This window comes from Anomaloglossus baeobatrachus, unplaced genomic scaffold, assembly GCF_048569485.1.
Source record: "Anomaloglossus baeobatrachus isolate aAnoBae1 unplaced genomic scaffold, aAnoBae1.hap1 Scaffold_2776, whole genome shotgun sequence".
Taxonomy (NCBI): domain Eukaryota; kingdom Metazoa; phylum Chordata; class Amphibia; order Anura; family Aromobatidae; genus Anomaloglossus; species Anomaloglossus baeobatrachus.
The window spans coordinates 1-12,936 of NW_027442262.1; the positions used below are offsets into that span (position 1 = coordinate 1).

A 12,936-nucleotide genomic window follows, 5' to 3' on the forward strand; every position below is an offset into this window, starting at 1 on the left:
AGGGAAAAGATTAGGGTTTGGGGATGATGAAAGGGCTTTCTACGGGTAAGGATGGCAAAGGGTGGCAGTGACGGAAAGTCAGGCAACCTGTCCTGTCCGTCTTTTTGTATCGTGAATTGGAAAGACTGCAAGGGGGAGGGGAGTTGCTTGCGCCCTAAAGGAGGAGTTATTCAGATTCATTGCAGTGGGCGGCGGCTGCAAAACGCACCATTCTTCTTGTTTTTGCTCTGCAAAGCAGCCTTTTCAAGGGTTGGCTTGGGTGACAAAATGTCTTGTGTAGGCGTGGGTTTGTCTCCCTCTCGCTCTCTCTCCCTAAGATGTGTCCGGCATAGGCCAGGGTGCCACTCGAGGCCCAAACCAATTCTGGTTATCGCTTCTCGGCCTTTTGGCTAAGATCAAGTGTAGTGTTGTTCGAAGAGGTGGTTTAAGCTCCAGGCCACCTTAGTACAATGATACAATGCACACTGGAAGGTTGCGCTTGCTAGTACTCTGGGTGGATAGTATATTCATCTAGAGGAAAACATGGCCCTACCAGGATCGAGGCTATTAGACTGAGTAAGGGTGGGGGGCTATGGTACAACGTGCCCCAGGACTGATGACCCTGGAGTGAGTCTGAGCTTGCTGGCTTGGGACCCCGGCAAGCCTTGGGCTCTGTAGCACACCGTACCTTGCCTTTTCATACTTTTTGAGCATATTACCCTATCCCGGCCTTCTGGCTAGGAAGGGAAATTTTTATAATCCCGGTCGGAGGTCTGGTCAGCTTTGGGCTGAGAAACTAACACCCGGTTGGAGGTCCGGGTCAGCTTCGGCTGAGAAACCAACACCCGGTTGGAGGTCTGGGTCAGCTTCGGCTGAGAAACCAACACCCGGTTGGAGGTCCGGTTAGCCTTGGGCTGAGAAACCAACACCGGTTGACGGTCCGGGCAGTTTCGGCTGCGAAACCAACAACTAGTAGCTCTCTACTCCACTTGGGTAAGATGCCTGGGTGGACGCTGGGAGCAACGACAAGGCTCAACCAGGCTTCGGCTTGGGGGAGCACCGAAGATCCCCGACCCTTGCTGTGGCCTTCTGGCTCGGAGGGACGGGGTTGATTTTTGGGGACCCTCTCCTCACGGTGGGGTCCACACGAATCCTAGCCTTTGCACTGTTTTTGGTGTGACTTCGGTCATGCATTTTTTGTGGTGCTTTGGAAAGCTTCATTAAATCAAAAATCTGTTCTTATCAGTTTAATATCTGATACGTCCCCTATCTGGGGACCATATATTAAATGGATTTTTAGAACAGGGAGATGGAAAAAGAGCTTGCTCTGTCCACTCCACGCATTGACCTGGTATTGCAGTACCTCCAGGAACGGTGCACCCCTTCTTAACCCAGTTTCCAAAAGCAGAACTCAATTCACCTGATTCATATTAGCCCGATTTAATGAATTGGAAGAAAGCATACGTCTTCATATGCACCTCAATTTGGCCCATTCACTTTTCACACTTCCTCCTTTTGTTTTTTATCTTTCACACTTTTGACTTTCTTTATTCATCCAAATAGCAAACTCATCACCACTCAACCTGACCAACTCGGCTATGTCCCCGTGCTGCAGTTCTCTGTCTTATCTAGATCATTTGCAATTGAATGGAATAGATCCCTTTTGGACAAAGTGGATTCACCTGCTGCTGCAGTGACCACAGGTGTGATAAGATCTAGAATTGGCATCTGGTGCGATCTCTCCGCTTCCACTCCAAAGAAAGTTACCTGTTTATTCCTATCATGCATTGGTTTTTGGGGTTTTCTTTGAGTAATGATGATCTCTTTAGTAGTCTGTTGGCGCCCTCTCCTGGAGGAATAGTTTGCTTGCTCTTGGACATTCTAAAAGAGAGGTCATGATAGACATTGAGCTTCTGAGCTCAATTGGGGACAGTCATGGGTGATGAATGTTTGCAACCTACTGCGAAGCCTCATACCGCAATATAAGGAACGTCAAATACTAAGAAAGGGCGGCCTATGAAAGAATTACTACTTTCAATAAGTACACTTAAACGGCTAATTGGGAATAGAAAAACTGTAAAAAGCCCTCTGAGAAAGCCCCCCTCTAACCTTTGATAGTAAGCTTTTCTGTAGTCTGCCTGTTGATGTATTTTCCGTTTGAACTGTGCACAACATGAAGAGACGGAACACTGGCGGCTTGTCACAATGCCCCCCGATGACATCACAATAGCGCTGCTGCCTAGAAAACAAGCTGCGCAGAAGAAGTTGTTCTTTGGGTGGGAGGGTGGGCTAGTGGAAGGAGGGGGCAATCTCTTTTTTTCCCGGGTGGTAGGGGGATGACAGGAGAAGGGAAGCGGGTGGTGAGAAAGGTACAGAGGGCAGGGTTTGGGGGCTGGGAAGGAAAGGGAAAAGATTAGGGTTTGGGGATGATGAAAGGGCTTTCTATGGGTAAGGATGGCAAAGGGTGGCAGTGACGGAAAGTCAGGCAACCTGTCCTGTCCGTCTTTTTGTATCGTGAATTGGAAAGACTGCAAGGGGGAGGGGAGTTGCTTGCGCCCTAAAGGAGGAGTTATTCAGATTCATTGCAGTGGGCGGCGGCTGCAAAACGCACCATTCTTCTTGTTTTTGCTCTGCAAAGCAGCCTTTTCAAGGGTTGGCTTGGGTGACAAAATGTCTTGTGTAGGCGTGGGTTTGTCTCCCTCTCGCTCTCTCTCCCTAAGATGTGTCCGGCATAGGCCAGGGTGCCACTCGAGGCCCAAACCAATTCTGGTTATCGCTTCTCGGCCTTTTGGCTAAGATCAAGTGTAGTATCTGTTCTCATCAGTTTAATATCTGATACGTCCCCTATCTGGGGACCATATATTAAATGGATTTTTAGAACAGGGAGATGGAAAAAGAGCTTGCTCTGTCCACTCCACGCATTGACCTGGTATTGCAGTACCTCCAGGAACGGTGCACCCCTTCTTAACCCAGTTTCCAAAAGCAGAACTCAATTCACCTGATTCATATTAGCCCGATTTAATGAATTGGAAGAAAGCATACGTCTTCATATGCACCTCAATTTGGCCCATTCACTTTTCACACTTCCTCCTTTTGTTTTTTATCTTTCACACTTTTGACTTTCTTTATTCATCCAAATAGCAAACTCATCACCACTCAACCTGACCAACTCGGCTATGTCCCCGTGCTGCAGTTCTCTGTCTTATCTAGATCATTTGCAATTGAATGGAATAGATCCCTTTTGGACAAAGTGGATTCACCTGCTGCTGCAGTGACCACAGGTGTGATAAGATCTAGAATTGGCATCTGGTGCGATCTCTCCGCTTCCACTCCAAAGAAAGTTACCTGTTTATTCCTATCATGCATTGGTTTTTGGGGTTTTCTTTGAGTAATGATGATCTCTTTAGTAGTCTGTTGGCGCCCTCTCCTGGAGGAATAGTTTGCTTGCTCTTGGACATTCTAAAAGAGAGGTCATGATAGACATTGAGCTTCTGAGCTCAATTGGGGACAGTCATGGGTGATGAATGTTTGCAACCTACTGCGAAGCCTCATACCGCAATATAAGGAACGTCAAATACTAAGAAAGGGCGGCCTATGAAAGAATTACTACTTTCAATAAGTACACTTAAACGGCTAATTGGGAATAGAAAAACTGTAAAAAGCCCTCTGAGAAAGCCCCCCTCTAACCTTTGATAGTAAGCTTTTCTGTAGTCTGCCTGTTGATGTATTTTCCGTTTGAACTGTGCACAACATGAAGAGACGGAACACTGGCGGCTTGTCACAATGCCCCCCGATGACATCACAATAGCGCTGCTGCCTAGAAAACAAGCTGCGCAGAAGAAGTTGTTCTTTGGGTGGGAGGGTGGGCTAGTGGAAGGAGGGGGCAATCTCTTTTTTTCCCGGGTGGTAGGGGGATGACAGGAGAAGGGAAGCGGGTGGTGAGAAAGGTACAGAGGGCAGGGTTTGTGGGGCTGGGAAGGAAAGGGAAAAGATTAGGGTTTGGGGATGATGAAAGGGCTTTCTACGGGTAAGGATGGCAAAGGGTGGCAGTGACGGAAAGTCAGGCAACCTGTCCTGTCCGTCTTTTTGTATCGTGAATTGGAAAGACTGCAAGGGGGAGGGGAGTTGCTTGCGCCCTAAAGGAGGAGTTATTCAGATTCATTGCAGTGGGCGGCGGCTGCAAAACGCACCATTCTTCTTGTTTTTGCTCTGCAAAGCAGCCTTTTCAAGGGTTGGCTTGGGTGACAAAATGTCTTGTGTAGGCGTGGGTTTGTCTCCCTCTCGCTCTCTCTCCCTAAGATGTGTCCGGCATAGGCCAGGGTGCCACTCGAGGCCCAAACCAATTCTGGTTATCGCTTCTCGGCCTTTTGGCTAAGATCAAGTGTAGTATCTGTTCTTATCAGTTTAATATCTGATACGTCCCCTATCTGGGGACCATATATTAAATGGATTTTTAGAACAGGGAGATGGAAAAAGAGCTTGCTCTGTCCACTCCACGCATTGACCTGGTATTGCAGTACCTCCAGGAACGGTGCACCCCTTCTTAACCCAGTTTCCAAAAGCAGAACTCAATTCACCTGATTCATATTAGCCCGATTTAATGAATTGGAAGAAAGCATACGTCTTCATATGCACCTCAATTTGGCCCATTCACTTTTCACACTTCCTCCTTTTGTTTTTTATCTTTCACACTTTTGACTTTCTTTATTCATCCAAATAGCAAACTCATCACCACTCAACCTGACCAACTCGGCTATGTCCCCGTGCTGCAGTTCTCTGTCTTATCTAGATCATTTGCAATTGAATGGAATAGATCCCTTTTGGACAAAGTGGATTCACCTGCTGCTGCAGTGACCACAGGTGTGATAAGATCTAGAATTGGCATCTGGTGCGATCTCTCCGCTTCCACTCCAAAGAAAGTTACCTGTTTATTCCTATCATGCATTGGTTTTTGGGGTTTTCTTTGAGTAATGATGATCTCTTTAGTAGTCTGTTGGCGCCCTCTCCTGGAGGAATAGTTTGCTTGCTCTTGGACATTCTAAAAGAGAGGTCATGATAGACATTGAGCTTCTGAGCTCAATTGGGGACAGTCATGGGTGATGAATGTTTGCAACCTACTGCGAAGCCTCATACCGCAATATAAGGAACGTCAAATACTAAGAAAGGGCGGCCTATGAAAGAATTACTACTTTCAATAAGTACACTTAAACGGCTAATTGGGAATAGAAAAACTGTAAAAAGCCCTCTGAGAAAGCCCCCCTCTAACCTTTGATAGTAAGCTTTTCTGTAGTCTGCCTGTTGATGTATTTTCCGTTTGAACTGTGCACAACATGAAGAGACGGAACACTGGCGGCTTGTCACAATGCCCCCCGATGACATCACAATAGCGCTGCTGCCTAGAAAACAAGCTGCGCAGAAGAAGTTGTTCTTTGGGTGGGAGGGTGGGCTAGTGGAAGGAGGGGGCAATCTCTTTTTTTCCCGGGTGGTAGGGGGATGACAGGAGAAGGGAAGCGGGTGGTGAGAAAGGTACAGAGGGCAGGGTTTGGGGGCTGGGAAGGAAAGGGAAAAGATTAGGGTTTGGGGATGATGAAAGGGCTTTCTACGGGTAAGGATGGCAAAGGGTGGCAGTGACGGAAAGTCAGGCAACCTGTCCTGTCCGTCTTTTTGTATCGTGAATTGGAAAGACTGCAAGGGGGAGGGGAGTTGCTTGCGCCCTAAAGGAGGAGTTATTCAGATTCATTGCAGTGGGCGGCGGCTGCAAAACGCACCATTCTTCTTGTTTTTGCTCTGCAAAGCAGCCTTTTCAAGGGTTGGCTTGGGTGACAAAATGTCTTGTGTAGGCGTGGGTTTGTCTCCCTCTCGCTCTCTCTCCCTAAGATGTGTCCGGCATAGGCCAGGGTGCCACTCGAGGCCCAAACCAATTCTGGTTATCGCTTCTCGGCCTTTTGGCTAAGATCAAGTGTAGTATCTGTTCTTATCAGTTTAATATCTGATACGTCCCCTATCTGGGGACCATATATTAAATGGATTTTTAGAACAGGGAGATGGAAAAAGAGCTTGCTCTGTCCACTCCACGCATTGACCTGGTATTGCAGTACCTCCAGGAACGGTGCACCCCTTCTTAACCCAGTTTCCAAAAGCAGAACTCAATTCACCTGATTCATATTAGCCCGATTTAATGAATTGGAAGAAAGCATACGTCTTCATATGCACCTCAATTTGGCCCATTCACTTTTCACACTTCCTCCTTTTGTTTTTTATCTTTCACACTTTTGACTTTCTTTATTCATCCAAATAGCAAACTCATCACCACTCAACCTGACCAACTCGGCTATGTCCCCGTGCTGCAGTTCTCTGTCTTATCTAGATCATTTGCAATTGAATGGAATAGATCCCTTTTGGACAAAGTGGATTCACCTGCTGCTGCAGTGACCACAGGTGTGATAAGATCTAGAATTGGCATCTGGTGCGATCTCTCCGCTTCCACTCCAAAGAAAGTTACCTGTTTATTCCTATCATGCATTGGTTTTTGGGGTTTTCTTTGAGTAATGATGATCTCTTTAGTAGTCTGTTGGCGCCCTCTCCTGGAGGAATAGTTTGCTTGCTCTTGGACATTCTAAAAGAGAGGTCATGATAGACATTGAGCTTCTGAGCTCAATTGGGGACAGTCATGGGTGATGAATGTTTGCAACCTACTGCGAAGCCTCATACCGCAATATAAGGAACGTCAAATACTAAGAAAGGGCGGCCTATGAAAGAATTACTACTTTCAATAAGTACACTTAAACGGCTAATTGGGAATAGAAAAACTGTAAAAAGCCCTCTGAGAAAGCCCCCCTCTAACCTTTGATAGTAAGCTTTTCTGTAGTCTGCCTGTTGATGTATTTTCCGTTTGAACTGTGCACAACATGAAGAGACGGAACACTGGCGGCTTGTCACAATGCCCCCCGATGACATCACAATAGCGCTGCTGCCTAGAAAACAAGCTGCGCAGAAGAAGTTGTTCTTTGGGTGGGAGGGTGGGCTAGTGGAAGGAGGGGGCAATCTCTTTTTTTCCCGGGTGGTAGGGGGATGACAGGAGAAGGGAAGCGGGTGGTGAGAAAGGTACAGAGGGCAGGGTTTGGGGGCTGGGAAGGAAAGGGAAAAGATTAGGGTTTGGGGATGATGAAAGGGCTTTCTACGGGTAAGGATGGCAAAGGGTGGCAGTGACGGAAAGTCAGGCAACCTGTCCTGTCCGTCTTTTTGTATCGTGAATTGGAAAGACTGCAAGGGGGAGGGGAGTTGCTTGCGCCCTAAAGGAGGAGTTATTCAGATTCATTGCAGTGGGCGGCGGCTGCAAAACGCACCATTCTTCTTGTTTTTGCTCTGCAAAGCAGCCTTTTCAAGGGTTGGCTTGGGTGACAAAATGTCTTGTGTAGGCGTGGGTTTGTCTCCCTCTCGCTCTCTCTCCCTAAGATGTGTCCGGCATAGGCCAGGGTGCCACTCGAGGCCCAAACCAATTCTGGTTATCGCTTCTCGGCCTTTTGGCTAAGATCAAGTGTAGTATCTGTTCTTATCAGTTTAATATCTGATACGTCCCCTATCTGGGGACCATATATTAAATGGATTTTTAGAACAGGGAGATGGAAAAAGAGCTTGCTCTGTCCACTCCACGCATTGACCTGGTATTGCAGTACCTCCAGGAACGGTGCACCCCTTCTTAACCCAGTTTCCAAAAGCAGAACTCAATTCACCTGATTCATATTAGCCCGATTTAATGAATTGGAAGAAAGCATACGTCTTCATATGCACCTCAATTTGGCCCATTCACTTTTCACACTTCCTCCTTTTGTTTTTTATCTTTCACACTTTTGACTTTCTTTATTCATCCAAATAGCAAACTCATCACCACTCAACCTGACCAACTCGGCTATGTCCCCGTGCTGCAGTTCTCTGTCTTATCTAGATCATTTGCAATTGAATGGAATAGATCCCTTTTGGACAAAGTGGATTCACCTGCTGCTGCAGTGACCACAGGTGTGATAAGATCTAGAATTGGCATCTGGTGCGATCTCTCCGCTTCCACTCCAAAGAAAGTTACCTGTTTATTCCTATCATGCATTGGTTTTTGGGGTTTTCTTTGAGTAATGATGATCTCTTTAGTAGTCTGTTGGCGCCCTCTCCTGGAGGAATAGTTTGCTTGCTCTTGGACATTCTAAAAGAGAGGTCATGATAGACATTGAGCTTCTGAGCTCAATTGGGGACAGTCATGGGTGATGAATGTTTGCAACCTACTGCGAAGCCTCATACCGCAATATAAGGAACGTCAAATACTAAGAAAGGGCGGCCTATGAAAGAATTACTACTTTCAATAAGTACACTTAAACGGCTAATTGGGAATAGAAAAACTGTAAAAAGCCCTCTGAGAAAGCCCCCCTCTAACCTTTGATAGTAAGCTTTTCTGTAGTCTGCCTGTTGATGTATTTTCCGTTTGAACTGTGCACAACATGAAGAGACGGAACACTGGCGGCTTGTCACAATGCCCCCCGATGACATCACAATAGCGCTGCTGCCTAGAAAACAAGCTGCGCAGAAGAAGTTGTTCTTTGGGTGGGAGGGTGGGCTAGTGGAAGGAGGGGGCAATCTCTTTTTTTCCCGGGTGGTAGGGGGATGACAGGAGAAGGGAAGCGGGTGGTGAGAAAGGTACAGAGGGCAGGGTTTGGGGGCTGGGAAGGAAAGGGAAAAGATTAGGGTTTGGGGATGATGAAAGGGCTTTCTACGGGTAAGGATGGCAAAGGGTGGCAGTGACGGAAAGTCAGGCAACCTGTCCTGTCCGTCTTTTTGTATCGTGAATTGGAAAGACTGCAAGGGGGAGGGGAGTTGCTTGCGCCCTAAAGGAGGAGTTATTCAGATTCATTGCAGTGGGCGGCGGCTGCAAAACGCACCATTCTTCTTGTTTTTGCTCTGCAAAGCAGCCTTTTCAAGGGTTGGCTTGGGTGACAAAATGTCTTGTGTAGGCGTGGGTTTGTCTCCCTCTCGCTCTCTCTCCCTAAGATGTGTCCGGCATAGGCCAGGGTGCCACTCGAGGCCCAAACCAATTCTGGTTATCGCTTCTCGGCCTTTTGGCTAAGATCAAGTGTAGTATCTGTTCTTATCAGTTTAATATCTGATACGTCCCCTATCTGGGGACCATATATTAAATGGATTTTTAGAACAGGGAGATGGAAAAAGAGCTTGCTCTGTCCACTCCACGCATTGACCTGGTATTGCAGTACCTCCAGGAACGGTGCACCCCTTCTTAACCCAGTTTCCAAAAGCAGAACTCAATTCACCTGATTCATATTAGCCCGATTTAATGAATTGGAAGAAAGCATACGTCTTCATATGCACCTCAATTTGGCCCATTCACTTTTCACACTTCCTCCTTTTGTTTTTTATCTTTCACACTTTTGACTTTCTTTATTCATCCAAATAGCAAACTCATCACCACTCAACCTGACCAACTCGGCTATGTCCCCGTGCTGCAGTTCTCTGTCTTATCTAGATCATTTGCAATTGAATGGAATAGATCCCTTTTGGACAAAGTGGATTCACCTGCTGCTGCAGTGACCACAGGTGTGATAAGATCTAGAATTGGCATCTGGTGCGATCTCTCCGCTTCCACTCCAAAGAAAGTTACCTGTTTATTCCTATCATGCATTGGTTTTTGGGGTTTTCTTTGAGTAATGATGATCTCTTTAGTAGTCTGTTGGCGCCCTCTCCTGGAGGAATAGTTTGCTTGCTCTTGGACATTCTAAAAGAGAGGTCATGATAGACATTGAGCTTCTGAGCTCAATTGGGGACAGTCATGGGTGATGAATGTTTGCAACCTACTGCGAAGCCTCATACCGCAATATAAGGAACGTCAAATACTAAGAAAGGGCGGCCTATGAAAGAATTACTACTTTCAATAAGTACACTTAAACGGCTAATTGGGAATAGAAAAACTGTAAAAAGCCCTCTGAGAAAGCCCCCCTCTAACCTTTGATAGTAAGCTTTTCTGTAGTCTGCCTGTTGATGTATTTTCCGTTTGAACTGTGCACAACATGAAGAGACGGAACACTGGCGGCTTGTCACAATGCCCCCCGATGACATCACAATAGCGCTGCTGCCTAGAAAACAAGCTGCGCAGAAGAAGTTGTTCTTTGGGTGGGAGGGTGGGCTAGTGGAAGGAGGGGGCAATCTCTTTTTTTCCCGGGTGGTAGGGGGATGACAGGAGAAGGGAAGCGGGTGGTGAGAAAGGTACAGAGGGCAGGGTTTGGGGGCTGGGAAGGAAAGGGAAAAGATTAGGGTTTGGGGATGATGAAAGGGCTTTCTACGGGTAAGGATGGCAAAGGGTGGCAGTGACGGAAAGTCAGGCAACCTGTCCTGTCCGTCTTTTTGTATCGTGAATTGGAAAGACTGCAAGGGGGAGGGGAGTTGCTTGCGCCCTAAAGGAGGAGTTATTCAGATTCATTGCAGTGGGCGGCGGCTGCAAAACGCACCATTCTTCTTCTTTTTGCTCTGCAAAGCAGCCTTTTCAAGGGTTGGCTTGGGTGACAAAATGTCTTGTGTAGGCGTGGGTTTGTCTCCCTCTCGCTCTCTCTCCCTAAGATGTGTCCGGCATAGGCCAGGGTGCCACTCGAGGCCCAAACCAATTCTGGTTATCGCTTCTCGGCCTTTTGGCTAAGATCAAGTGTAGTATCTGTTCTTATCAGTTTAATATCTGATACGTCCCCTATCTGGGGACCATATATTAAATGGATTTTTAGAACAGGGAGATGGAAAAAGAGCTTGCTCTGTCCACTCCACGCATTGACCTGGTATTGCAGTACCTCCAGGAACGGTGCACCCCTTCTTAACCCAGTTTCCAAAAGCAGAACTCAATTCACCTGATTCATATTAGCCCGATTTAATGAATTGGAAGAAAGCATACGTCTTCATATGCACCTCAATTTGGCCCATTCACTTTTCACACTTCCTCCTTTTGTTTTTTATCTTTCACACTTTTGACTTTCTTTATTCATCCAAATAGCAAACTCATCACCACTCAACCTGACCAACTCGGCTATGTCCCCGTGCTGCAGTTCTCTGTCTTATCTAGATCATTTGCAATTGAATGGAATAGATCCCTTTTGGACAAAGTGGATTCACCTGCTGCTGCAGTGACCACAGGTGTGATAAGATCTAGAATTGGCATCTGGTGCGATCTCTCCGCTTCCACTCCAAAGAAAGTTACCTGTTTATTCCTATCATGCATTGGTTTTTGGGGTTTTCTTTGAGTAATGATGATCTCTTTAGTAGTCTGTTGGCGCCCTCTCCTGGAGGAATAGTTTGCTTGCTCTTGGACATTCTAAAAGAGAGGTCATGATAGACATTGAGCTTCTGAGCTCAATTGGGGACAGTCATGGGTGATGAATGTTTGCAACCTACTGCGAAGCCTCATACCGCAATATAAGGAACGTCAAATACTAAGAAAGGGCGGCCTATGAAAGAATTACTACTTTCAATAAGTACACTTAAACGGCTAATTGGGAATAGAAAAACTGTAAAAAGCCCTCTGAGAAAGCCCCCCTCTAACCTTTGATAGTAAGCTTTTCTGTAGTCTGCCTGTTGATGTATTTTCCGTTTGAACTGTGCACAACATGAAGAGACGGAACACTGGCGGCTTGTCACAATGCCCCCCGATGACATCACAATAGCGCTGCTGCCTAGAAAACAAGCTGCGCAGAAGAAGTTGTTCTTTGGGTGGGAGGGTGGGCTAGTGGAAGGAGGGGGCAATCTCTTTTTTTCCCGGGTGGTAGGGGGATGACAGGAGAAGGGAAGCGGGTGGTGAGAAAGGTACAGAGGGCAGGGTTTGGGGGCTGGGAAGGAAAGGGAAAAGATTAGGGTTTGGGGATGATGAAAGGGCTTTCTACGGGTAAGGATGGCAAAGGGTGGCAGTGACGGAAAGTCAGGCAACCTGTCCTGTCCGTCTTTTTGTATCGTGAATTGGAAAGACTGCAAGGGGGAGGGGAGTTGCTTGCGCCCTAAAGGAGGAGTTATTCAGATTCATTGCAGTGGGCGGCGGCTGCAAAACGCACCATTCTTCTTGTTTTTGCTCTGCAAAGCAGCCTTTTCAAGGGTTGGCTTGGGTGACAAAATGTCTTGTGTAGGCGTGGGTTTGTCTCCCTCTCGCTCTCTCTCCCTAAGATGTGTCCGGCATAGGCCAGGGTGCCACTCGAGGCCCAAACCAATTCTGGTTATCGCTTCTCGGCCTTTTGGCTAAGATCAAGTGTAGTATCTGTTCTTATCAGTTTAATATCTGATACGTCCCCTATCTGGGGACCATATATTAAATGGATTTTTAGAACAGGGAGATGGAAAAAGAGCTTGCTCTGTCCACTCCACGCATTGACCTGGTATTGCAGTACCTCCAGGAACGGTGCACCCCTTCTTAACCCAGTTTCCAAAAGCAGAACTCAATTCACCTGATTCATATTAGCCCGATTTAATGAATTGGAAGAAAGCATACGTCTTCATATGCACCTCAATTTGGCCCATTCACTTTTCACACTTCCTCCTTTTGTTTTTTATCTTTCACACTTTTGACTTTCTTTATTCATCCAAATAGCAAACTCATCACCACTCAACCTGACCAACTCGGCTATGTCCCCGTGCTGCAGTTCTCTGTCTTATCTAGATCATTTGCAATTGAATGGAATAGATCCCTTTTGGACAAAGTGGATTCACCTGCTGCTGCAGTGACCACAGGTGTGATAAGATCTAGAATTGGCATCTGGTGCGATCTCTCCGCTTCCACTCCAAAGAAAGTTACCTGTTTATTCCTATCATGCATTGGTTTTTGGGGTTTTCTTTGAGTAATGATGATCTCTTTAGTAGTCTGTTGGCGCCCTCTCCTGGAGGAATAGTTTGCTTGCTCTTGGACATTCTAAAAGAGAGGTCATGATAGACATTGAG

At 46.7% G+C, this 12,936-nt stretch overlaps 8 non-coding genes across 8 annotated transcripts; all 8 read left to right on the forward strand.

The window, feature by feature from the left end:
* The first annotated feature begins 1,171 nt into the window (after positions 1 to 1,171).
* Positions 1,172 to 1,364, forward strand: LOC142265767 (U2 spliceosomal RNA). The gene has a single exon (XR_012732003.1). It is a non-coding gene; the product is annotated as a U2 spliceosomal RNA (small nuclear RNA).
* Positions 1,365 to 2,751: 1,387 nt separating this feature from the next.
* On the forward strand, positions 2,752 to 2,942 carry LOC142265763 (U2 spliceosomal RNA). Its single transcript, XR_012732001.1, has one exon. It is a non-coding gene; the product is annotated as a U2 spliceosomal RNA (small nuclear RNA).
* Positions 2,943 to 4,330: 1,388 nt separating this feature from the next.
* On the forward strand, positions 4,331 to 4,521 carry LOC142265791 (U2 spliceosomal RNA). Its single transcript, XR_012732019.1, has one exon. It is a non-coding gene; the product is annotated as a U2 spliceosomal RNA (small nuclear RNA).
* A 1,387-nt stretch (positions 4,522 to 5,908) lies between these two features.
* LOC142265804 (U2 spliceosomal RNA) lies at positions 5,909 to 6,099 on the forward strand. Its single transcript, XR_012732030.1, has one exon. It is a non-coding gene; the product is annotated as a U2 spliceosomal RNA (small nuclear RNA).
* Positions 6,100 to 7,486: 1,387 nt separating this feature from the next.
* LOC142265816 (U2 spliceosomal RNA) lies at positions 7,487 to 7,677 on the forward strand. The gene has a single exon (XR_012732041.1). It is a non-coding gene; the product is annotated as a U2 spliceosomal RNA (small nuclear RNA).
* A 1,387-nt stretch (positions 7,678 to 9,064) lies between these two features.
* Positions 9,065 to 9,255, forward strand: LOC142265828 (U2 spliceosomal RNA). The gene has a single exon (XR_012732052.1). It is a non-coding gene; the product is annotated as a U2 spliceosomal RNA (small nuclear RNA).
* Positions 9,256 to 10,642: 1,387 nt separating this feature from the next.
* On the forward strand, positions 10,643 to 10,833 carry LOC142265745 (U2 spliceosomal RNA). Its single transcript, XR_012731985.1, has one exon. It is a non-coding gene; the product is annotated as a U2 spliceosomal RNA (small nuclear RNA).
* Positions 10,834 to 12,220: 1,387 nt separating this feature from the next.
* LOC142265757 (U2 spliceosomal RNA) lies at positions 12,221 to 12,411 on the forward strand. Its single transcript, XR_012731996.1, has one exon. It is a non-coding gene; the product is annotated as a U2 spliceosomal RNA (small nuclear RNA).
* Positions 12,412 to 12,936: the final 525 nt, after the last annotated feature.